General features: G+C 38.2%; 1 protein-coding gene across 3 annotated transcripts in view; it reads left to right on the top strand.

The window, feature by feature from the left end:
* Window positions 1-296: 296 nt before the first annotated feature.
* The window catches only part of PPARG (peroxisome proliferator activated receptor gamma), a 43,659-nt gene continuing 20,612 nt past the window's right edge, over window positions 297-23,343 (top strand). For 2 of the 3 annotated variants that reach the window (XM_072347244.1, XM_072347246.1), the window contains exon 1: window positions 297-352. The gene's annotated coding sequence lies outside the window, so the exon portion shown is untranslated. Of the gene's footprint in view, window positions 353-19,890; window positions 19,954-23,343 lie in introns of those variants that run through there. The other variant, XM_072347245.1, reaches the window with a different exon arrangement.

Genomic DNA, 23,343 nt, shown 5'->3' with positions numbered 1-23,343 from the left:
ACAAGAGGGAACTGGCTCGAGTGAACGGACCGGGTCTAAAGGGGAAAGGAAGGAGCAGGAGCGCCTCCTCCCCACTGACCCGTTCGCTCTCCGAACGCCCCGCGCCGCTTCCAGCCCCGCACTTCAGCCCCGGCTCCCGCCGCGCCGCCCCCACCCCGCTCCCGCCAACGGCCGCTGCGGCGCGAGCCCCGACCCGCGCAGCGCCCGCAGCCCCGGGCGGCAGCTCGGCCCTCGGCGGCGGGAGGCGGTGCCCCGGCGGGGAGGCGGTGCCTGGCCGGGAGGATGGGCCGGCCCGGGGAGTTTATCCCACCAGAAGGGAACAGTTTCTCCGGCTGAGACTTGACAGCGCCAGGTCAGTGCGGGCGACGGGGGATCTTCCCCCCCGCGGTGAGGGGGACGGTGGAGGAGTGAGGGCGACCGTTGGTGCGAGGGCGTGTGGGGGCTCCTGAGGGAAGCGGGGCGGCCACGGCGGCTGAGGAGCGGCTGTCGGGGTGAGGGAGCTGCGCCCGGCGTGGGCAGGGGGCTCGGCACCGGGCCTGGGGAGGAGGCCACGCCGCCGGGGATGCTTAGTGTGGCGGGGAAGGAAGGTGGCTCTGAGGGAGCGGGAGGCGGGGCGGAGGGCTTTTCCTGGACGGAGGGGAGAAGCGGTGGGCTGAGGGAGAGCGGGGCACGGCCCGGGCGGGAGGTGGAGAAGAGCAGCCGGGACCCAGCGCCGTGGGGCCGCGTGGGCGGGCGGAGGGGATGGGGCTGCACCGTAACGGACGAGGAGGAGAGGAGAGGGGGCGCGAGGACCCCGCGGGACGGCTCCAGGTGCGCTGCCGGGCAGCGCGGGGCGGGCGGAGCCGGTGATCGGGGGCGTCGTGCCCGGCGGTGAGCGGCGGCTGCGGCCTGTGGGAGGAGGGCGCGTGAAGGGGGGAGTGAGGGTTAAACTTGGGGGGGGGTCGGAGTTAGAGGTAAGGGTCTCCTCCCCGCGGAGGTGCTGCGGGCTGGGCGCATCCCGCGGGGGTGACGGGCAGATCGCCGTCTGTCCTGTGGCACCGCGTTAGAAGGGAGAGGAGCAGGGAGCTCGCTGGTGGTGCTCACCTGGCCCATGCGCTCAATGAATGAAAAGAGGGGTTTTTTTTGTTGTTTTGTTGGTTTTTTTTCTTTTTTGTTTGATTTCTCAATTGCAGCGAGTCAGGGAGCCCTTATGAGCCTGCAACAAGTGAGATGCCGTGTTGAAATATGCAGTGTCTTGATGGTATGCCTCAGGTTTGCAGGGGCGTTTTGTAATCTTCCTGGTGTCATTTCTCTCCAGGGTATTCTACAACTGGAGAGTGCAAGTTCCTGTGGTGTTGTAACTTCACGGCACTGTGTACACATGAGCATACAATGCTGACTTAACAGTGATGTATTTATTAATAATCAGTGACGTAAGGCTGGTATTCACTCTGAAGAGCTCAGGAAATGCTCAGTTTCTCCCTGTGCTGTGAGCACCTTTAAATTGGAGGGATGGATTACAGTTATCTTGGAAATAACTGGGGCTGTGAGCTAGTGTTCCATCTGCAATCTGCTGCCCCAGCCCTGAACAAGCTTTTACCATGGAACATGATTGGTGTTCCATTAAAACACGAGCATCTAAAGCAAAAATGTATAAATATGTATATTTCTGGTAGCAATTAATCAGTAATTTAGCTTTTAATACGTGACTATAATTTGTTACTAGTTAACTAAAAAATTTCTAGCGTACATCAACAGTGTATGTCATGGCACTCAGTGCTGTCCTTGGGAAAGAAGTTTCATACGTTTTGCTTGCATTAATAGCAGGGTTTATGGCATGAAATAGTGTTTGACATCATTATTCTCTGTGGCTGTTACAAAAAATAGCTGCAAAAATGCTCAGAGATTTAATTAAAAGTCTGTAAGAAATCTCTCAGTGTGTTAAGGCACGTGATGCAATATTAGCATGGACTTGTCAGAAGGGAGAGAGAACTGGAAAAATAATTGGCACGGACTTTGATAACCAATGATATAAATACGTATAATTTAAAGGTACTTTTACGTGGCGTTTGAGTTTTCTTGGACATCAGTTTTGTAGGATATACCATCAGCTGTTAGTAGTTCAGTGGCCATTTGTAAACTGCTTTTTTCAGCAATGCCTCTGTGTCAGAGTCCTGGATATCACAATGTATTGAACAATATTGCTCAGTGAAACTTCAGTTACCATGTGATCATTACACAGATTATGATCATTCTCCTCTGATTTAAACGCGTAGTTTGTATAAGGAAATATCTCAAAAAGTAGGTGGCAGGATATTAGAGTTTGATTGAATATGGGAGCAACGCCTTTCAGCTTTTCATATGATATGGATTAAAAACCCACTACTGATGCTGTTTCTGACTCTTAGGTGGATTTTTGAGATACCTGTGTCCATTTAGAAATCAATACAATGTAGGTCAACCTTCAATTATTATCAGTATATAATTTTCTACTTCTAACGATGACTAATAGAAATCAATTTTGCAGGAATTTATATTGTAGGAATAGGGGAAAGTTTAAAAGTAGAAAGAAAAATCTGTATTATAGTAGACTGGAATATGTAATTACAAGTATACTTTGGGATTTTGCTTTCCACCTTTCATTTCTGAGGCCTCCTTTTTCACATAGTCAGTGCCGTCCTGATCAGTTTATGTATTTACTAGCCATGTTTTGGAGCCTAATAGTGCATCACTAGATATTTGCATTTGATATTCAGAACTGGAGCTTCTTTTACTAGCTTTTATCGCAGGAGTTTTTCCAATACTGTCCTTTGATATACAGTAAAACAGTTTCCAGAGCAGTTACTCAAAAGAAATTAAAATGCAATTATTAATTCTCCGTGCTGGGTTCTCTTGAAGTCAGGGATACAATACTCTCCACTGGTAGCTGTTACTAATTTCATGTTATTAGTCACTGGTAGACGTGTTTCATAACAGACTCTGTCCCAACTTAGCATGATATTAGATGATTCCTAATTACTCTGGACTGTATTTCCATAACCATCATTATTTTTTTTATTTTAGGGATCTGTTTTTCAGGCCCTTTATAACAAATGTTCTCTATGTGTCAATTAACTTTTTGTGAACTGGAAAAGGAGAAAGTTAGAAATAATACAAGGAAAGAGAGTGTTGTTATACTCAACTCCTATATACCCATGCCACAAGCAAATTGCAGGGTTTCCCAATAGCAGGTCAGTTCTTAGGGATTTACCTGCTATAGAGCACTTTGAAAAAGTCCCCATATGCGCCTCTTTTTTTTTTTTTGGTGGGCTGCTTTCTTGTTTGACTACAGATGTGTTCCCAAAGCTGAACAAAAATGAAAGAGCCGTAAGTTTTGTCTTCAGATATTTAGATTCCCATGAGCACAAAGTGTAAATTGAATCCTGAGTTAAATGATAAACCTCTGATATTTCTTTTACTTTACCTGTTTTCTTCCTACCACCTCAGCTGTTGATTTGTATTGGTTGTTTTTTTAATGCATAAGAAGGCAAATATAAACCTAACTTTTGCAGGTTCTTTGTTTTCCCTGCTAGCTTAGGGAAAATGAGGGAAGCAAGGCCTATCTGCAGACTTTGTGTCTCAAAACTTTCACAGAACTTGTGACAATTTGATCACACTCCACTATTTCTCCCTCTCCAACCTCACCTCCCAGCGTTTATTTGGTCTCTTTGTCCCTCCTAAACCACTCAGGAATTGAGTGATTGCACTCAGATGAACTAAAGAATTGCATCATTCTCTGATTATAATTCATGATACGTGAACAATATAGGTGCGTTTAATTACCTATACTGAAGTAATGCCTAACAGCCCAGTCAAGATTCAAGCCATCTTCCTTCTCATTCACATGAAACGTTTTTCCCTGTCTCTGACACCATATGATCTATATCCTGAGAATGCAAATAATTACAGATTTGCACTAGAGGCAGGATGTAATAGTGAGATTGGTACAAAACTTTTAATTCACGTTTCCAATGATTTGATTTATGCTTGCAGCAGTAATAAATTCTTACCAAAGTAATAGTTTCTGACCTGTGTGACTGCAAATAACAAAACAAAAAAAAGGTAAGGTTTATTTTTTGTAACGTTTTTCCAAACTTACAGCAAAAAAAAAACCAACAGAGTTCTAATCAGCACCGTACTGTCTGTTGCTGTTTTACTAACTTGCACTGTAAACAGCAGAAAATGCATCCTGCTTAGGAAGGAGGAAGATTTGTAACTACCTCAAAAACCAGGTTGTATGGAATCAGCTGCCAGGTGATGCTTTGTGGACTTGCATCAGTCACCTCATTCCCTCATGACTAAGCAGATCACCATTATGCCATGCAGTCTGCACATTCAGGACAAAGTCTATGAATTCAAGTCTATGAATCCCAAAGTCTACTCTGCTGGTTGATAATTAGCAATTTAAAAAACACAAGGCTTACCTTGCTTTGTGTGTGTATGTTCAAGCACAAGTGTGTTTGATGGACACTGATGAATGTGTGTGTATGGTTATGCCTGTATTTCTCAGGCGTGTGTGTGTAGGTAATGCATTAATCCTATGTTATGGAAAGACTTTCTGCTTATCTCAGAAATGTAGAAAGGCTATATATAACTTCAGATAACGCGCTGTGATAAATATTGGATAATATCCAAACAGAGAAATACAGAGAACATTTCACTGTACCAAAAAAAGTTGATGCTGCTTTATTGTAAGATGTGTAGTCTAGGAAAAAAAAAAGTCCCAGCTTCACTGAAGTCAGTGGAGATCCTGCTGTTTTGGTAGAGCCAGGTTTGCAGTCTGCGTGCAGTATTGGAAGTGTTGTTCTTTGTACCAATTGCTTCCACAGGTGGTGGTTTTAGTGTACAGAAAATACAGAGCCTAGCTCTAAATGAGTTGTTGTTTGCCCAGTGAGGCTGGATGTCTGAAATTAAATGACCATGAATATGTACGGTAACAAAAGCTATAATTCTTTAATTGTTTAGGACATTAAGTGAGACAGGAGCGATATTTCTCTTTCTTTAGTTCTGGAATTTGCATGATCAATTTTGCCATATACTTTAAGTGAAATAGTTGTGTTTTGTTACATACCTAACAGTTGGCATTAGTTTACCGCAGGCCTTCAAAGCCAGCAAGTGTTCCAGTTTTGGGTCATGTAACAGCAGCTGTAAGAGGAAAAGATATACTTCATGCTGTTTTACGGATCATTGGTGATAGTAATTTCAAGGGCTCCATGGAGGAATCACATCTTTCCTCTTTATCACAAATCTGATTGTAACATGTTTCAGATTCCCTTCTACCAGAACCCTATACTTTTTTTTTTTTCCTAATATATAGGGAACTTCCAGCAATGGTGCATCTGAGTTACCTGAATGTATTTATACTGTTCTGGCCATGTTATTTTGCAATACAGACACGTCTAACTCATGGAATACATGTGTGGAGTAGACAAGAGTGGTGGAAGTTTCTATATAGAGTCTTGTGTTTTTCCACTGAGGAGAGGCACATTACTTTTCAGAGAATTTCATATTTGCACAAAGTAGCCCTGCCCAATTACGATCTGGTCTTAAACTTTTTACACAATATGTGATTACAGTTCATTGCATAAAAGAAGATTTTATTTTATAATGTTGCATTATAAGTCCATAGTACTTGTGTGTTTGTTTTAGATTTATTGAGTAGAGATGTTGTGTAATTTCTGTAACTATTCACAAGTTGTGCAGCAGCAATTTTGAAGTTTGGGAAGCTTTGGGCTTACGTTGCTGTGCATACACAAATGGAGTGATAGACCTTCTCAGTATTTATGCGAGGGGAATATTTTAATATTGCTTGATATAATGTCTGGTTTGAAGCATATGTTAGACTACCAAAAGTGTCAGTCTGTTCAACTAGAAAAAGGAACTATGGAAAGAAAAATGTTAATTACAGGCTTTAACGCTCACACCAAGATCTTCTAGTAGGGGTGGTCAGAAAAACAGGTTTTACTACCTAGGCCTGGTGCTTTGTGGTGCTATCTAATGTGGGGGCTTGTGGAAAAATGCAGCCACTTCTATTTACTGCTTCTCAGAACGTACATATTTCCTCATGATAGGTTCTGACTTTTTTTAATGTCTACAGTAAATAAAACTGAAGAGCTTATCATTTCATCTTGAATGTATTTTACCTTGAGTTAGTGTTCACTGTTCCCTACAGTGGCACTTCAGCTACAATATATTATGCGGAATCTCAGCTTTTAAGCTTGTTATAGTGTGAAATATTGCTGAACTGATTACTAATCCTACCTAAGAATTAACATATATAAAGCAAAATTCTATTTTTAGCTGCAGCCAGAGGTACCTGTAGATCAGTGAGTACAAAAGCATGTGAAGGCAGAAATTGTCTTATGTGCCCAGAATTTTATCTTTTTTCTCTAACCTTATCCAGGACCATATTTGTTTGAATCATGAGAGAATCTGAAGAGGCCCAGGCTGAGATGTTCGTTCCTTCTAGAACAATAAGAAAATCTGCTATTTGCTTTGTTCCTTGTGGGATATCTGAACCTAAGTTCAGAACCAAAGATTTACTTCATGGAGTTACTAACATCTGTGACAGTTATACTGTGACTCTTATTTATCATCTTCTTGATGCCATCATTTGCACTTGAATTATGAATATCTAACATGCCTGATCTGTGCATCAAGACATGTTAGCATGTTTAATTTTTGAAAGCAATAGAAGCATTGAGAAAAGCTGTCTAATGTTGTATTTATTTTAAGTATCCCAAAGTAATTTTCAACATGAATAGTTTGGCAGATGGCTGCATATTACACAACTCTCATGTAGCAGTGTAGGTTTTTATAGGTTTTGCCTAGAACATGATTAAAACAAAACATGATGAAAACAAAAGTTCTGCAGATAGGCTTTCACTTTCAGAATTTCCAGCTGCTGCTGAAGATGGTTTGAGATGATAAACAAGATGAAAGTAAGCTGAATTTAGAACAAAGGAATTAAACGGTTTTCTGAATGAAATGGGCACTATAAGAAGTGGGAGAGTCTCTTTTTGTTGTTTTTGGGTTTTTTTTCCCTTTATTTTTTTCTGGACTCCTTTCTACTTTTTAATTTTTTGTTTATTTGATACTAGAGGCATTGCCAGAACTGCTGAATTGGCCTGGAGCAGTGAAGTAAAGATCTCAGCTAAGTATCAGTTGTTATAATTAACTAGAAATAAGTTTCAAAATCAGTATTATAAAAGGTTACTGTGCCTGGGTTCTGAATTTATAAAAGGGAATGAAAAAAGCAAATGTTGAAAAATTCAGGTTTCAGGTTTTTAATGATGGTTTTGAAGCGCTTCCCATTACCAAGACAATGCAAAATAACTTCCAAAAAAAAGCCTTTGGAAGCTTCATTAGATGTTTTTGTTTTGCTTTTTTGATATTGGGGTGTGTGCACTTAAGAGATGCAAGCAAATTCAGCAGTTGTTTTCCATTATTAGCATCCCAGGTGACGTTTCTGTTTTGCAACTTTCTTGGTGCAGTAGTTACGATCGCAGTCTGCCTGTTGTCCTGAACTGGTTAATAGTTTTAGTGATGTGGCTAAGAGCATTATGGCATGATGAATAAGAGACCCAAGAGAGTTCTTTGCACAGTTTCCTTTGGGTACTGCCCAAAGACTTGTTCTTTGGGTCTGCCTCATGTGATTAGGCTGGCTAACTTTACCCAGTTACATTGGGTGCGGTGGGTATTCATTTTGTTCACAATTTCTTGTTTAGTTTGTTGGTGTTTTGTTTTTTTACTGTAGTCCAGTACCATGCATAAAGTAAACGTCTGAAATCATTGCGTGAGTTTAGGCTATTTCTGAGGCTATATCTAGATAGGGTAGAACATAGCGTTATGCAAGTTACTTTCTGACATAGATAACTGCATTTGAGGAATTATTTTCTTAAATCGGGTTTACTAGTTTCAAAAGAAATGTCGATTACAGCCCAGCTGACATAGGAAAGAATTCTTGACAAATGATTGTAGTCATACTGGTAAACACAGGTTCAAAAAACACCTTTTTTCCTCTTGGGAAGTATATTTTCCTGTAGACATATCCTGAACATTTTGAGGAATGAAAATCTTAAGCAAAAAAAAAACAAACAAAAAAAAACAAACAAAAAAAAACTTGTCTCAAAATCAAACCTTCAGGTTGTAATTTGTTACATTAAAAAATGAAAAAAAATAGTAATTAAGCATGTTAATATCACAGTGCATGGTAACTGCCTGGCTGTGAAATGAACCTGTCTGTCGCTCTGTTGTTGTTTGTACTGTTCTGTGCATTGAAATGTGGCATCTGTTAAATTTTTAATGTGCCATTTTTGTTAGGAAAGGCATTTTTTTTAATGCAAGAAAATAGTTGCACTTGGTGCAACAGCCCTGCTGTGTGCTGTGGGGTGTTATACTGAGGGTGTCAAGTCCTGTGCTTTCCATTCTCCTTTGGGTCATCAGGATGCCGCTTTTGAGTAGGTGAGAGATGAAATGGAAACCCAGAAAAATTCTTTCTTTATCATTTATCAATTTTGTTATTAAAAGAGAACAAAAGTATTACCAGCCGATTGTTCTGTATTGCCAACAAAAATATCCACAGCAACATTTGTGCAGAATAGGTGATGTGTGAGATAAAGGCTTCAGCTTTGTGGAACAGTTGGATGATCTGTAATAGGGGCTGTGGTGTTCGGTACGATTAGTAGAAGTGCCGAAGTGGGTTAAGACAGGAACCTCAGGTCAGTGTGGGACTGTAGAGACCTCACAGAGAGTTGAGAAAAAAGTGAGAAAGGTGTCCATAATGAGTGTTAGGAAAGGAAATGGATTTATTAGTGAAGGGAAATTCAAAGGTAGGCAAGGGGAAGATTGACTAAGACTGTTGTTTTGTTTTATTTATTTATTTAGGCCTTTTGAAGTTTGCCAAAGATGTTAAAAAGAAGAGAAACACAGATGCTTGAATTTCTTTCTCAGAGTTTAAAATTTATTTTTCTCTCTGGTCTCCTATGAGATTTTCATCTTTTCTCGATTTAAGATATGCTGACAGTGCCATAAACTGATCTTTTACTGTATTTTGGCATTAATACTCATTGTTCTTTTTTTGCCCAAGTTTGTTCTGTTTTTTAAATCTAGCCTTATTTATTACTCCTTTGAGAATAGGAACCGTACGATATGCTAACAACAAGTGACAGCTTTCCTGTCAGTAAGGACGGGAGAACAGGCAGTGAGTATTGCTGAAGTCTGAGGTAAGTTTAGAATAACAATGACTTGTACATACGCTGAATTTGATATACTGTAGTGTGACTGCATTCTCTGACGCAGGCTGTGCAACAGATTCCTGTCTCCTCCCCCATCCCGAACAGGAAGGCATAGCAAAATGTTGTACGGCATGTGACAGAATTGAATGTCTTCTGATGCTTGACCCTTAGGCAGGAGGGTATCTTTTATTCTGTCCCTGCTGAACGAACCATATTGTGATTTTCTTAATAATGTCAGAATGAATGGATACAACTAAATAATTAAAAACTAATAGATCGATAGACATGAAAACAGTGAGAGATATATAGTAGGGCTATCTACCCTCTTCCTCCCCAAATCTGCATTTTGAAAGGAAGAATAAAGGGAGGAAGAGGTTTGAGGTCAATAACACGAGAGTGTAAGAGAGAAAGACAAATGAGAGAGAAACACCCATTGTCCTTGAAGGAAAGCAGAAAAAAAGCAAGGAGGAAGAAGAAATTGATGCACATATGGTTGCCACTTCCCTGACAATTACTCCAGGAAGGACTAATGAATGTGGTGATTATACCTGGCAGTGACTCCATTGGAAAAAGGAATTCTTTGTAGCTGAAGACTTTGAGAATTGTAGAGCGCTCATTTAGTGATGAATATGGAAAGTAGAGCTGTTTTCTGATTCCTGTGTGCCATATAAAGTGCTTTATAGCTCCTCAAAAGGTGCACCTTAGACTTTCTGAAATTAGAGGAAAAAAATGGTGAATCTACTACAGTCCTGAGTCTTATATTGGGAAGAGATACTGACAGGTCTCACAGATGTTTCTGCCTTCATTTTCCATGAAGTAATTAGAGCAAAATTACAATTTCACTCATTTTGCCTGTCTATGGATCAAGAGACAAACTTCTGTGTTTTTTTTTCTCCCTACTGTTTCCTTCTGGTATAGATACAATGTTTCACTGGGATGAAGTGCCAGTTTGGGAAAAATAGTTCAATATGTTTTATGCTAGTGCTCAATGAAAGTGTGTACAAAGGAAATACATGTTTGGTGAGATTTATGAGATTTATAGAGAGATATTTATATTCACACTGATGCTGAGTGCCTTCATGTTTTCATGCATCTCCTTCCTGAAAGCTGAGACTTGTATGTGTGTTGTCAGCTTACAAGCAGAAAGTGGCCCCACATTTATGAAAAAAAGGGAGCTGGTACAAAATTAAATCTCCCAGTGAAATTGGGTGGGGGGTGTGTAGGAAGAAGGAAAAGGTGTTTATACTCCCTAGTCTCACAGAAGTCTACTTGAACTCAAGGCTTGATCCATATTATTAAATTATCAAGTACTGTAACCTGGGCCCAACCTCTTTTTAACTCAGTCATTTAATTGAACTGGATAATTAAATGCTTACATTCTTAGAATTGTCCCTGGCCTTGTTTTATATATATTTAATTTTAATGTCCTACTGTCCATTCCAGGAATTACAGATAATTAACATTGTAACTCACCCTTAGAGAATATATTACAACTTGTTTGATCTGAAAATTCCTTTTGGCTCAAGTGAAAGTACACAGTGCAAACAAAGTTATGAATGTGTACACAGGGTGTGAGAATAGGTAGTTATACTTGTGTATCACTTTATGGTTCTGATCCTTCAGGCTGGTCAATGCAACCTAAGCCTTATACTCGCCATCTAATTGATTTAAATTAGATTAGGACTGAATCAGACCTGTTTATTTTCCCCTTTATTAGTAATAAATAATAACCAAAGATTATTGCTATTATTACTATCAAATAGAAAACACACAATTGTAAAATCTAAATAAGATGAAAGTATATCTTAAGTGTTGAAGATTTAAGAATTAAAATATTTGGCAATGTGCCTACTATTTTAAACCTCACTTTTATCGTAAAAGTTGATAAATATTTTGATTCTTAACAATTCTTTCAGCTGTGTCACTTTTGGTTTGGTTAAAAGGGTGGAAAATACTGTATTTTGCTAAGACGAAGATATAGTGAGGGCCTATTTGATATAGTGAGGGCCTATTTTAATTAAGAAGGTAAATATTCATGAAGAAACAATAAGTAGTAATGTTTTTGAAGAGAACGATGGTCCAAGTTACAAATAAAAATGTGACAAGTCAGAGACAGAATGCACAGTAAGGCCTTAATATTTTTAATATATTGTCAGTCTTGAGCAGTGTGTAGAGAAGGAAGTGTAGCTTGACTTTGCGAAAGGGACGTCAGCCTTATTATCTTGAATATGGGAGTCTGGAGATGGAGGGGGAAGCATGAAAACAGTTTACATGGGAAGTACTTCAAGGAATTCCTCAGTGTCACTCATAATTAGAAAGTAACTTTTAAAGTCACTTTTAAAAGAAAGCAAGTACCATTTTTAACCCATTACCATGTGGATGAAGTCACTATTCTGTTACATGCTGTATCAGGAAGAGTAATCCAGAAATGCAAAGTTCCTTACAGTCATTTCCTGTTTTCTGAAACTTGAAAGCGTTTGTGTTGGTTTTGTTTGTTGTTGTTTGTTTGTTTGTTTTTAATTACTCCACCTTTGAAAGTCGTAGTGAGAACAGAAATTGGGGAAAAAAAACATGTCTGGTGGGTTTCTATCAAATCAAATTTCTCGTATAATTTGTAGTAAGAGTAGCACAGGAAGAAGAAGGATGTGTGTTATCCTGGCTGTTAAAAAGTATCATTCTGTCCTTAAACAAATGGTTCCCTGATCAAGGCATAAATAAAGAAAGACTTACAAAGATGCTTAGTTGGAAACAGCAAAAAGTTTCGGCATTCGTGCTTTGTGGGATTACCTTTATCAAATGAGGTCTGTCAAGGAGTCTTTCAGTGCTCCTTGTTTGAGTCAATGTGTGACGTAGATTGGTATTTTCATACTGTGGTTCAAATTGCACTTCAATCTGAATTTAAAATATTCTGAGTACTGCTGGGATTCGTCTTCTGGAATGACTGAATTATCTTAGTTAATATTACCTCAAGGAACTGAAAGCACCAGAAATCCCATAGTCAGGTATGTTGCCTTTTGGTCAATAAATCGTGACTTCCATAAAAGAAGAGACAGAAAAGCATGCAGATGTTTTCAGCTTATTCTTAATTACTTTGCTACTCTTTTTTCTTTTTTATATGAACCACCAATTGTTGCTCAAAATTGTTTCAAATCATAAATTCATGCTTGAAACTTTTTAAAGAGGACAACAAAGCTGCAGATTGTGGCCTCTGGGAGAGTAAATTCCAGGGTTAATTTATAACTAAAGCAAATGTATCTGTAAAAAGAAGAAAAGTTCCGTAAGAAATATGTTAATGACAAGAAAAAAAGAGGCTTGATAAAAGATATCAGAACTTGTTTGGCACCAGTGATTTTATGACTGAGGAATTCAATCATAGGTGTGTTGGGAGTACCAAATCACAATTCTTTAAATTGCTAATGGGAGACAAAGCTCTTTATCGTGCTCTGAATGTGTTCACGTGAAACGTTCAGTCCTGCCCTCTGTAAATAAACTTCTGGTGCCCACGCTATGCATGTGCATTGGAAGTCTGACACTGAAATAGAGAAAGATGCGGGATGTCCATTGTATGACTTTTCAAACATGTCTGCTTCCATACTCTTCCATTAGAAATGAGGTTAACCAACAGATAGCATCCTGTGCATCTGTACTACCCAGCTTGTAATTTTTTCCTTCTGTATTCTTAGCATTCCTCTAGAAATCTTCTGTGGGTTTGTTTGCAGAAAAGTTTTATCGATGTGTCCTGCAGCTCTGTGAGTCAATCTCATCAGTTTGGGTTTGTTTACTCCTTAATCAGATCTATAAGTTTTGTAGTAGTTTTTAACCAGTAAGGTACATAATGACATTGTACTTAACCAAGAGAGACAGATTAGCCTTGAATCAATTGCGAATTAACTCCTACTGACCATGTATAGGCTAAATTATTTTTAAGGCTCTCTACTTGCTTGTTAGAGTAATAAACCAGTACTTTTCATCAGTCATTGAAAGATGAATGTCTGTTTCTGGAAATGCAAATTTAAGTAATGGGGGCATGATCTTGTTCGTAGTTGTTGCAAGAAAGCTAAAGGATTAGGTTTTATATTATATACCCAAGTTACAGCAAAAAATGTGCATCGCTACTGTGAGAAGCATTGCAGACAGTATAGAAAGCTTTTTCCAAATTAATTTTCTCTAAGAAGAACTTCCTTACTGATTAAAACACTTAGGACCAATTTGAATCTTTATATTGTTTGGTGGCCCTATCGTTGCTATTGCTTTTAAATATGATCACAGTGAACTCATGTTATACTGAATTACGTTATAATGTGTCATCAGTATAAGAATGTTACATGCACATTGCCTAGCAAACTTGCCAGGTCAGCAGACCTAGTATTTAAAAAGCTAAAGAAATTTTCTTTTTCATCAACACTTTCTTTTCTTGTTATGATACCTGTATCTGAGCAAAAGTGTTTACGTAGCAAATGCTTAACGTTCAGATGTTTTGCACTAGATATTGAACAAAATATTCATCAAAAAGAGATATTCTATCTCTTTTTTTGACACACCGATTTTACTTTTGATGAGCAAGTTATTCTCTTCTGATGCAAAAATTGGTTCATATTTTAAGTATTTTTTTAAATCTTGACCACTTGTTTGATTTCTGATCAGTTATCTAATTATCTCTATGGATCTCATCAACATAGGCATTGGCTTAGGAATGTTGAATGTATCTGTCTTGCATGTAGTGAATGTTTTTAGTAGTTCAAGTATTTAAACAGTGTTAATGGTGCCTGGTAATCTGCCCATATTGCAGATTAAAGGGGGGAGAGAGAGAGAGAGAGAGAGAGATATCTCCTCAACAGATCAGCTCAGGGTAGGAGACTATTTGACTATTTTAGATATTCTGAGTCACCCAGTAGAGGAACCTGCCTCACTGACCACCAGGGAACTCCAGAGAGATTATTCTTTCTGACTACCTGCCACGAAGAAATTTTTTTTTGAGAACTGACTTTCCAGCCTCCTGCTTTTATTTCAGCTTCATAAGGATTCAGGAGGGTTGGGGGGAGCTAATATTAATAAACATGGAAATGCTGAGATGTGTGTGAATTTGTGATTCAAGATCTGTATTGTGAAGAAAAAAGATAATGCTGTAAAGGTAGTAATTTATCATCCAAAAGAATATGAACGTGTTCCAAAAACAAACCGCTATCTCACCGTCAGTGCTACCCAGATCCTCTGAATGCAGGGAGTCCTTAGAAAAATTCCTCAAAGCTTTATCTTGAATGACACTGCAGGGGAAAAAAAAAAGTGGGTGAAAGATTCAGGGAAATACCTTTGTTATGTTCCTGAGGTTTTTTTTAGTTAACGTACCGCATGACTTTCCTCTCAACCTCTAGGAATGCATTGGATGTTTGTCAAGACCACAAAATTGTCCGTACTGTAGAAATGTATGAAAGCCCTCTGTATTTGGAGTTGCCATTGCTCTTTTCCTTATCTGTGAAGGAAACACAGCAACTCCCACTGGGGAAATTTCATGTTAACTTGATCTTAAAATAAAAAATCAAGGGAAAGGTCATATCCTAATAAGCTGTGCAAATCTAAATTCCCAGGGAGCTTCAAAATGACATTGTATGACTAGAGCATTAACAATTTTCCAACAATGTATTTTTGAATTGCTTCCAATAGCGTGTTTTTAACATCTGAGAACAAATAGTAAAATAAAGATACAACTGGTGAGATAAAAGATTCAATTGAACTCTGAGATTCACAGTACATCCCCCATTGATAATCTGGGGGCTTTTTTCTGACAAACAATGGAGTCAGCAACTTTTTCTGCTTTCATTCAGATGTGAATCTTGTGAGGAAGCTTTTTGTTGATTAATTTACATATTACTCTGATCTCAGTATCAACAGTTTCTAGAACTGTTCCTGTTTGAGCGAATACCTAGTAGGTTATGTATAGTTGCGTTGCAAAGGAGATTGGATTGATATGCTCAGATGTTGACCAAGAGGTGCAGAATTCCTATTCAGTAACATGCCCCCTCCACTGACACCCTAACAAAGAAAATTGGGAATTTTTAAGAGCTAGTATGTTACCCCAACTTTTTTTTGTCTCGGCATATGTTGTAGAATTGAACCAAATATTCCATAGTCCCAAACAGTGACTGCGTCCTATACCAAGTTACATTTGAAAAAGAGTGTTCTAGAAATTAGACTTCTAATTTAGCTCTGTTTAAGAACAGTGAAAAAACCAAAGTAACAAACAAGTAACAAGACAAGGTTGAGTGGGGCTTTGAGCAATCTGGTCTCAAGGTGTCCTTGCCCATGGCGAGGGGTTTGGAAATGAATGATCTTTGAGGGCCCTTCCAACCCAAGCCATTCTCTGATAAACCAAAGCCATGTGATGTTTTTGTTGTTATTGACAAGCCTGTCTGAAGGGTTACATAAAGTCACAGTAATAGGTTTTAGTTCCTCACACTAAACTTGCTTGCCTAGAAAATGAGACTACTTGAAGGAATAATGAGGTATGACAAGGTCATCTATTGTTATTCTGCCCAAATTAAAGATAAATAGTTGATTCATCCTAGAATCGTAGAATCATTAGAGTTGGAAGGAACCTGGAGCATTTGATTTAATCATTAAAAAAAAAAAAAAAGTATTCCATTGTATAATTTGTGCTTGGTATGTGAAAATGCCCTGGATATTTTAAATATACTATTACCTAAATATTTGAAATATCATATTCCAGAAAATTAGCTAATGGCTATTTTTCTGTATGTTAACTTATCCCATATCAATAAACATTCTAATAAGCTGTGCAAGTTCTTTACAGAGAGCAATATTTAAATAGATATTTTTGTCTTGAATGAGAGTATACATGTTTGTGTGCATGTAAGCACAGCTGAAAGGTTTGCTGATAGTCAGGCTCTTAGAAGACTCACAGAAGGAATTTTTTAACTACTTTAAACATAGGAAAAAAACAAAATAAAAAAAACCAAAACCAAGATGATGACAAGAACACATGACAGAGAAGGGAACTGAAATTTTCTCTTTCTTCCCCTCTTTTTAATGCTGTTAGTATTTAGTATAGCTGCTCTGCTTATACTGCTATCGTTTCTGTTGCACAACTCTGGAATTATTAGAACTACTGCTTCAGTGTTAATTGAGGAGGGAAGTGTATAATCAAAACTAACAAATGCTGTCAAAGATGGAAATGGAATGGCACTTAGTTGTTCTCTTTATGAAAACTAAGTGTATACAAATTGAGATCCCTACAGGCAGTTGTCAATCTCATGTACAGAGCTGGAATCCATATGAACGTAGGTGACTGGGACACACAGTGACTTAGCTTACTTCACGAAACACTGTGTGCTCTCCCCAATATTTCTATGTAAAAAAGGTTTGTACTAGACACTCTCTACTCCATATGTACAAAATTCTCAGTTTAATTAGTCCTTAATGGTTCGCTCAAGAATTGGTAAATCTTTATAGCTGAAAACAAAGGAATTTGAAAAATTACTGCTTATCATCAATTAAAGTAATACAATTCTGAAAGTAAACATTAATACATTCTTTTCTTACAGTAGACTATTCTTAGCTGTGGATACTCTGCTTTCTGTTTGTTTGTTTTTTCTTAAAATGATGTCATTGTAACTCCTGAAAGTTCCATGACAAAAGTAGGAACACTTCTTAGTATCTTCCTTTAATAGAAAGAATTGTACAGTCATAAATTCACTATTTGGAACTGTAGGGTAGTTTAAGTTGGAAGGGACCCTTAAAGGTCACCTAATCCAACTACCTTGTGATGATCAGGGTGCTCAGATCCCATCCAGCCTGACTTTGAATGTCTCCAGCATCCACCAGCTTTATGGATAACCTATGCCTGTGCTTCACTTCCACTATTGTTTAAAAAAAATGAAAAATCACCTTTTTCCTTGTATCCAGTCTAAGTCTCCTCTCTTTTAGTTTAAAATCATTTGCCCTTGTCCTGTCACAACAGACCCTGCCGAAGAGTCTTTATAGCCCCTCTTTAAACTTAGCCTGTCCTCATAAGGGAAGTATTCCATCTCTTGCATCATCTTTGTGGCCCTCCTCTGGATGCATTCCAGCAGGTCCATGTCTCTCCTGTGCTAAGGACTCTGCATCTGGACATGGTACTCTAGGTGAGGTCTGACAGCACAGAGTAGTAGGGCCTCCTTGACTTGCTGACCATACTGCTTTTGATACAGCCCAAGATGCAGTTGGCTTTCTGGGCTGTGAGGGCGCATTACTGCTTCATGTACAGCTGCCATCCACCAGTACACCAAGGTAATTTTCAGCAGGGCTGTGCTTCATTCTTGCATTGCCCAGTATGTATAGATAGTGTGGGATTGCTGCGACCCATGTACAAAAACTTACCCTCGGATTTGTTGAACATCATGAGGTTCACCAAGACCCGCTGCTGGAGCCTGTCTAGGTCTCTCTGTATGGCATCCTGTCCCTCTAGTGTGTCAACTGCACTTCACCTTGGTGTCATCTGCAGACTTTCTGAGGGTTCTGTCAGTATCACTGATAAAGCTATTAAAGAGCACTGACCACTGAGGGCCACCACTTGTCACTGATCTCCATCCAGCCAGAAGCCTGTTGCCTGTGTACATTAGTATGATAAGAATGAGACTTATTATGTGTGGACACTGTGGTTTAAAGATTACTAGTAGTATTAGCTGAAGAATAATATCAAACACAGTGAATAAAATGGTAGCTACTTACCCAGGCAAAACCAGCAGCAGTTTGCACTGTGGAACTGAAGAATGAGTGTATTTTGTTGTCAGGCATATATGTTTGTTTAAATATTAAGATATTGAACAAAATGTAGGGTCTTTTTTTCCCTTTGAAAACTGCATTTGGAATGAAATTAAATGTCTGTCAAATTCTATCCCATTCCAACAGTTCATCAGATTCTCAGAAAAGCTTGTGACAAGGAGGCCTTTTCTTAGAAACCTAATGAGGAATGTGTGACATAAGGCTTAAATAGCTGTGGATAATGGCTGAGCACATAGCCTGAATGCATGTATTGCAATATTTTCTTTTTGATTTGCAAAGGGAGTTTTGTTTATTAACATCAGAGCGTAAGAGTAGAAATAACGTAATCAAGATCATTTGATTTTTCCAGTGGGTTGGTTGAACTCCAGAACTTAGAGATTGTTAGAAAAATTGTTACCCCATCAACTTACATTTTACCCTCATTTTTTTCAGAGCTCAAGGTAGTACAGGTAATAATAATTCTAGGGTTTCTGGGTATTATCCATCCCCCAGTTACTTTGATTCTGGGTTCTGGTGTATTTTTTTTCCTCTGTTCTATAATAGAGTTCAAAGTTCCAGTCTGCAAGAATACCAATGAGAAAATTTCTAACTAAATTCCTATAATTTCTGTAGGAATTAAGGAATGCAATGATATGAAAGGAAGTAAGTAGGTGTTCATTTAATGGCAGCTCAGTTTTTATAGTTGCTGTGTTAATGTTCTTTCTCAGATTGCTACTACTTAATCTTAGGCTAGATTTAAAATTAACATTTTATATCTGTCTCCTCTGTTAGTCATTTTTCAGTGTTGAATTTTTCCCCTTTTTTTGAAAGTTTCCACCTACTTTTCTTCTGAGATAAAGTATGGAGTACATTGTCATATTTTGTTGGTTTTCATACTCACCCTGAAATACAAGAATGTGAAACATGCATGTGATGCTCCTCCCATGTAGTGCAATAGAAGATTCACAAGTGAAACAGTTAAAAATAACTTAAATTTACTGACATTCATTAATAATGTCTTACTAAGTTGCAATTTCAGTTACGAAAGCAAGCTTACCCTACTCGTGACCTTATTTTACACACCTGTGTAGACAGTCTGAAGTCACCCTGATATGGGATAATTTTAAAGCTATGTCAAAGAATCAGTATGTAGAAAGTTGGAGTACACAAGATGCAAAGAGCATTGATCTAAATGCATGATTAGCATCATGCATTATTGAGAACAGTAATTATTGAATTACATGTAAAAACATGTCAACATGTCTTGGGACTATTTCAGAGGGTCAAAAGTACAGTAGTCAGATGACAACAGATTGCTGTATTACTGAAAAGTGGCAGAGCAGGTTTTATGCTTAGTTGGTACAGTTGGGAAGGTTAATTTTTCTGCTAATTTAAAAGATCAAAGAGAGATATTTGTGCAACAGATGATAGATGAACAGAAGTTCATGTATATCTATTACTGAATTATTCTAGGTGAGTGCTTTTACTGCAGGCTGTTTCAAAGCCTGCTGGCATATGAAATTGAAATGGAGTACCTGGTTTTATTTTGCCTTCAGTTTAACTTGTCAAAATAGGGGCAATAATTGCAATGGAATGAAGAGTAGCATCCTTCAGCGCTGCACTGGGCAACACAACACTCCAGAGGGCTACGTCTCTACTAGTGGTACCCCTCCAAGTTTAGAATTGCCTGATAGAAGAGTTTCAGCAGCTAATGAAGATGCACTTCTATAACACTGTGAATTACTGTACTCCAGACAAAATCTGAACTCATTCTTGTCTTAGACTGCTTTAAGGGACATCTAGAAGAGAAAAGACGCGGTGTGTTATGTCATCTCTGGTGCATTTCATGCATTTCCGCAGGTTTGCAGCAGTGTTTGAACTACTTACCACCACAGAGCTTAGTGACCATGCATGAGCATTTACTGGGTATCCTACTCTTGACGTAAGTCAGAAAACAAATTTATTTTTAAAGGTATGCATAGGAAAATGTGTTCCCAGCCGTGCTGAGGTACTTGTTGTACTTCACTCACAAATAGCGTTAAATGTGTTTGTTAGTGAACGACTTATGCAATATGGTGCTTTTTAAATAGCTGTAGGTTAGAATATTTTAAATTATAGCAAATAAAAAAGTGCTTCATCAGAATATATGGGGGCTACATTAAAATACACTTTGCATTCTTAGTATTTTAGAAAATGACAGATTTGTGAGGAAACAGCTCTTCCTGATATGAGAGAAGCGTTTTTATGGATAATTTGCAACATATCTGACTGCCAGGAAAAACTTTAAAAGTGGGATTTAATTCAAGGAATGAGTTTCAACTCATGTTGCATTTGTTCCTCCTCCTTCTCTTCCTGTGGGAGTACGCAGTATTCTGCCATGGCAGGGAACAGAGTTTGGGATATTAATGAGTATATTTTACTCCATTAAAGCTGTGTGTCTTATTATCTCATCTCTTGGAAACAGAGATGTGAACGTTATAAAACACTGACTTGATGAAGTCTGAGGAAAGAAAAAAATCCCAGGCTACTTACCAAAAGTCTCGTGCGTCTGTACAAATATCTCAATAAATTCTCTGCTACTACTATGTGAGATGAGAATGTTTTGTTTGGTTATTTGGATATTTATGTTATAAAAATGCATCAGTGCTTACATCAAATTTATTTTGCCTAAGTTGTCATATAGAACAAAACTAACTGGATATTGTGAACAGAACTTCAGTAGTAAATATTGAATGTTGTTAATATTTCAAAAAGAAATTCAAACACTGTATTCAGATTTGAACTCTGTAGTGAAGTGCATCTATTGTAAATTTCCTTCTTAGCTTCATATCCTAGCTGATAAACATTGACCAAGAATGATTTTTATAGAACAAAGTCCATGATTAGTATATTAAAATACATTAAAAGACATAATAGAGGCATAATGATAATAACCGAATGAAACGAAATCAACAGTGAAGCCTAAGATTGTCTCATAATTAAATGCAGTGGTTATGCTCCTGTGGAATATTTTGTTCTACTCCCTGTATAAATCTTTTCTAGTTTGGCAAAGTCTTAAGAAGCCATTGAGGAATTTGCAGATTTTTCACAGAATGGATCGTGTGTGACCACAACATAGATTGAGCAAATAGCGCTGTACTTAAATATTCTGGGCCTGTTGTCCCTTAGCTAAATATTCAGTAGGCAGCCGCTAACTGATGCTGTTGTTTCCTGGTAGCTGTGAGCTGATTTCATCAGCTTTGGGCACAGTGCTGTCACTGCAGCTAGTAAGAAACAGGAGTTTTTTCATAGAAACTGTAGGTATAGTTCATATCTGTGTTTTATGCATATGAAATGTATATTTTACGCTCATTAATTTCTTATTGATCTATATTACATCATACGTTGATATAATTGTGCATATAGTTTAGCAATACACCCTAACTAAAGAAATCGCTAAATTGTTTGAATTATATGATTTTTCCAGTGGTTAGTAAAACTTTTACTAGATCTGAGTAATACAGAGTCTATGCAGTGTAATAAACAAATGCCAGCAATAAAATGTGTCTTAAAATAGTCTTTAAGCCAAGTACAGTTCTGAGAATGCTCATGTACTTGTCAATTGTTCTGTGCAACTTTCTAGTTGATAAAACTTGCATGTCTCTGTATTTTAAAATCAATGACTTAATTCAGTCTTATGAGGCCATGTATATGACAAGAGAAGGCCTACTCCTTACTGCCTTGGCAAACTCAGTTATTTCATTTTGCCAAAGGGGGCAAAGGTCTCCCTTAAGAAGCCAGCTTTTTCTGATTACAAAATTGAATGTGATTCATCGCCAATCTATCAGTATCCTTTTTAAAATCACAATGATTCATAGAGTATAACGCCTACATTTTATGTCATGAGATAGTTTCTACAATATTGCCGGTGCAAGTTAGGGGCATGTTGTTGTTTCTGATTTCATCAAATCCCTCAAAACCAAAATTACTCAAATCTGAGCCCTAGGAATGCCATTAGGCGTGTGATAAGTGCTGAATTGTTGACTTTACCCTTCAGAATTTTGTAGACATTTATTTAGACTTTGAGCAGAAGGATTTTTCTATTTTTCACATTTTTGTGTTTTTGTTTGCTGTGGTGGTGGTGTTCAACAAATGAAATTACGGTTTATATTTTGAAGACTATGGAATGTTTTTAAGGTATTTTCAAACAAAAAGCATTCGAAGACATCAGGGTGGCATCTGTCTGTAGCAAGAAAACAGTCACTTTTCTGTTTGAGTATTTCTAAGAGCAATTTGAGGGTCCATTCCCACAGATGTTGAATCTGAGTTAACAGAACAGCAATCAGCTCAACAGCTCAGTGTTCTGCCATGGTTGTGACTGTAGCAGAACATTTTCATTTCCATTGCAAGCAGTCTTTTTTCACTGGGGGCCCAATGCTGCATCACCTCCAGGACTATGTGGTTGTGTTCTCAGTGATTTTGTGGTTGTGTTCTCAGTGATTTTGTAGTGCTCTTCCTCCTAAATCTGAGATATCTATACAGTTTTTCAAAGGTACAAACCAGTATTTCTGACACCAGTTATCATCCCTTGTCCAGTGTTCTCAGTTTCTATTTAACCTACTAGTTGAGCACAGCTTTGCCATTAGTTTTTTTTATATCTTGAGAATTTGTTTTGAGGCAGCCTGTGGTGTTCTTAAGATTGTTTCTCATTTGCATTTGTATTTACAGTTGTTTCTGTTGCTGTGAAAGTATGAAATATTGCTAATTCAAGTGAGAAGCTGGGGCCGTGTGCCATTTTCTGTTAACTACAGGCACAGAATAGAAAATATATGTTAAATTTAACAGATCTATTATTCTCAAATTGAACTTTTCTTTTTCAAAATCCTTTCTGTTAGCAGCTCCTTGCTAAATGTTGTAGTAAAAGTTATGGACCGTGCTTTGAAGTTGTTACGGTGTGTAGTTGTGAATCAGTAACAGCAGTAAAATACATTTCCTACTGATTTATGAGATGCTTGCTTTTGTCATTCTCTCATGTTTGCACTTCCACCATTTCTGGTGTTTTATTGCACAGCCTTGGTGAGAGGGTGAATGCATTGACATCACCACACCAATCTTTCATTTGGCTTTTTGTAGGATCTCAGTGTCTGTTCTCTGTAGCTCTTGGACAGAGCAGCATTTGGATCCCTGATCTTGGTTGTGAAGACAACCAGTCTGGCACTCCGTGGTTTATGTTGTGTGATAGAAATGGCACCTTGTGGCAGGGTTTCGAGGTGTTCCTGGCAGTGTTGTTTCTTGTTGTTGATTTGTTGTTTTCTGTTTTGTTTTGTTTCTTTTCTGTCGCACCTTTAACACT

Source organism: Excalfactoria chinensis, chromosome 12 (assembly GCF_039878825.1).
Source record: "Excalfactoria chinensis isolate bCotChi1 chromosome 12, bCotChi1.hap2, whole genome shotgun sequence".
NCBI lineage: Eukaryota > Metazoa > Chordata > Aves > Galliformes > Phasianidae > Excalfactoria > Excalfactoria chinensis.
This window is presented reverse-complemented; position numbering and strand designations above follow the sequence as displayed.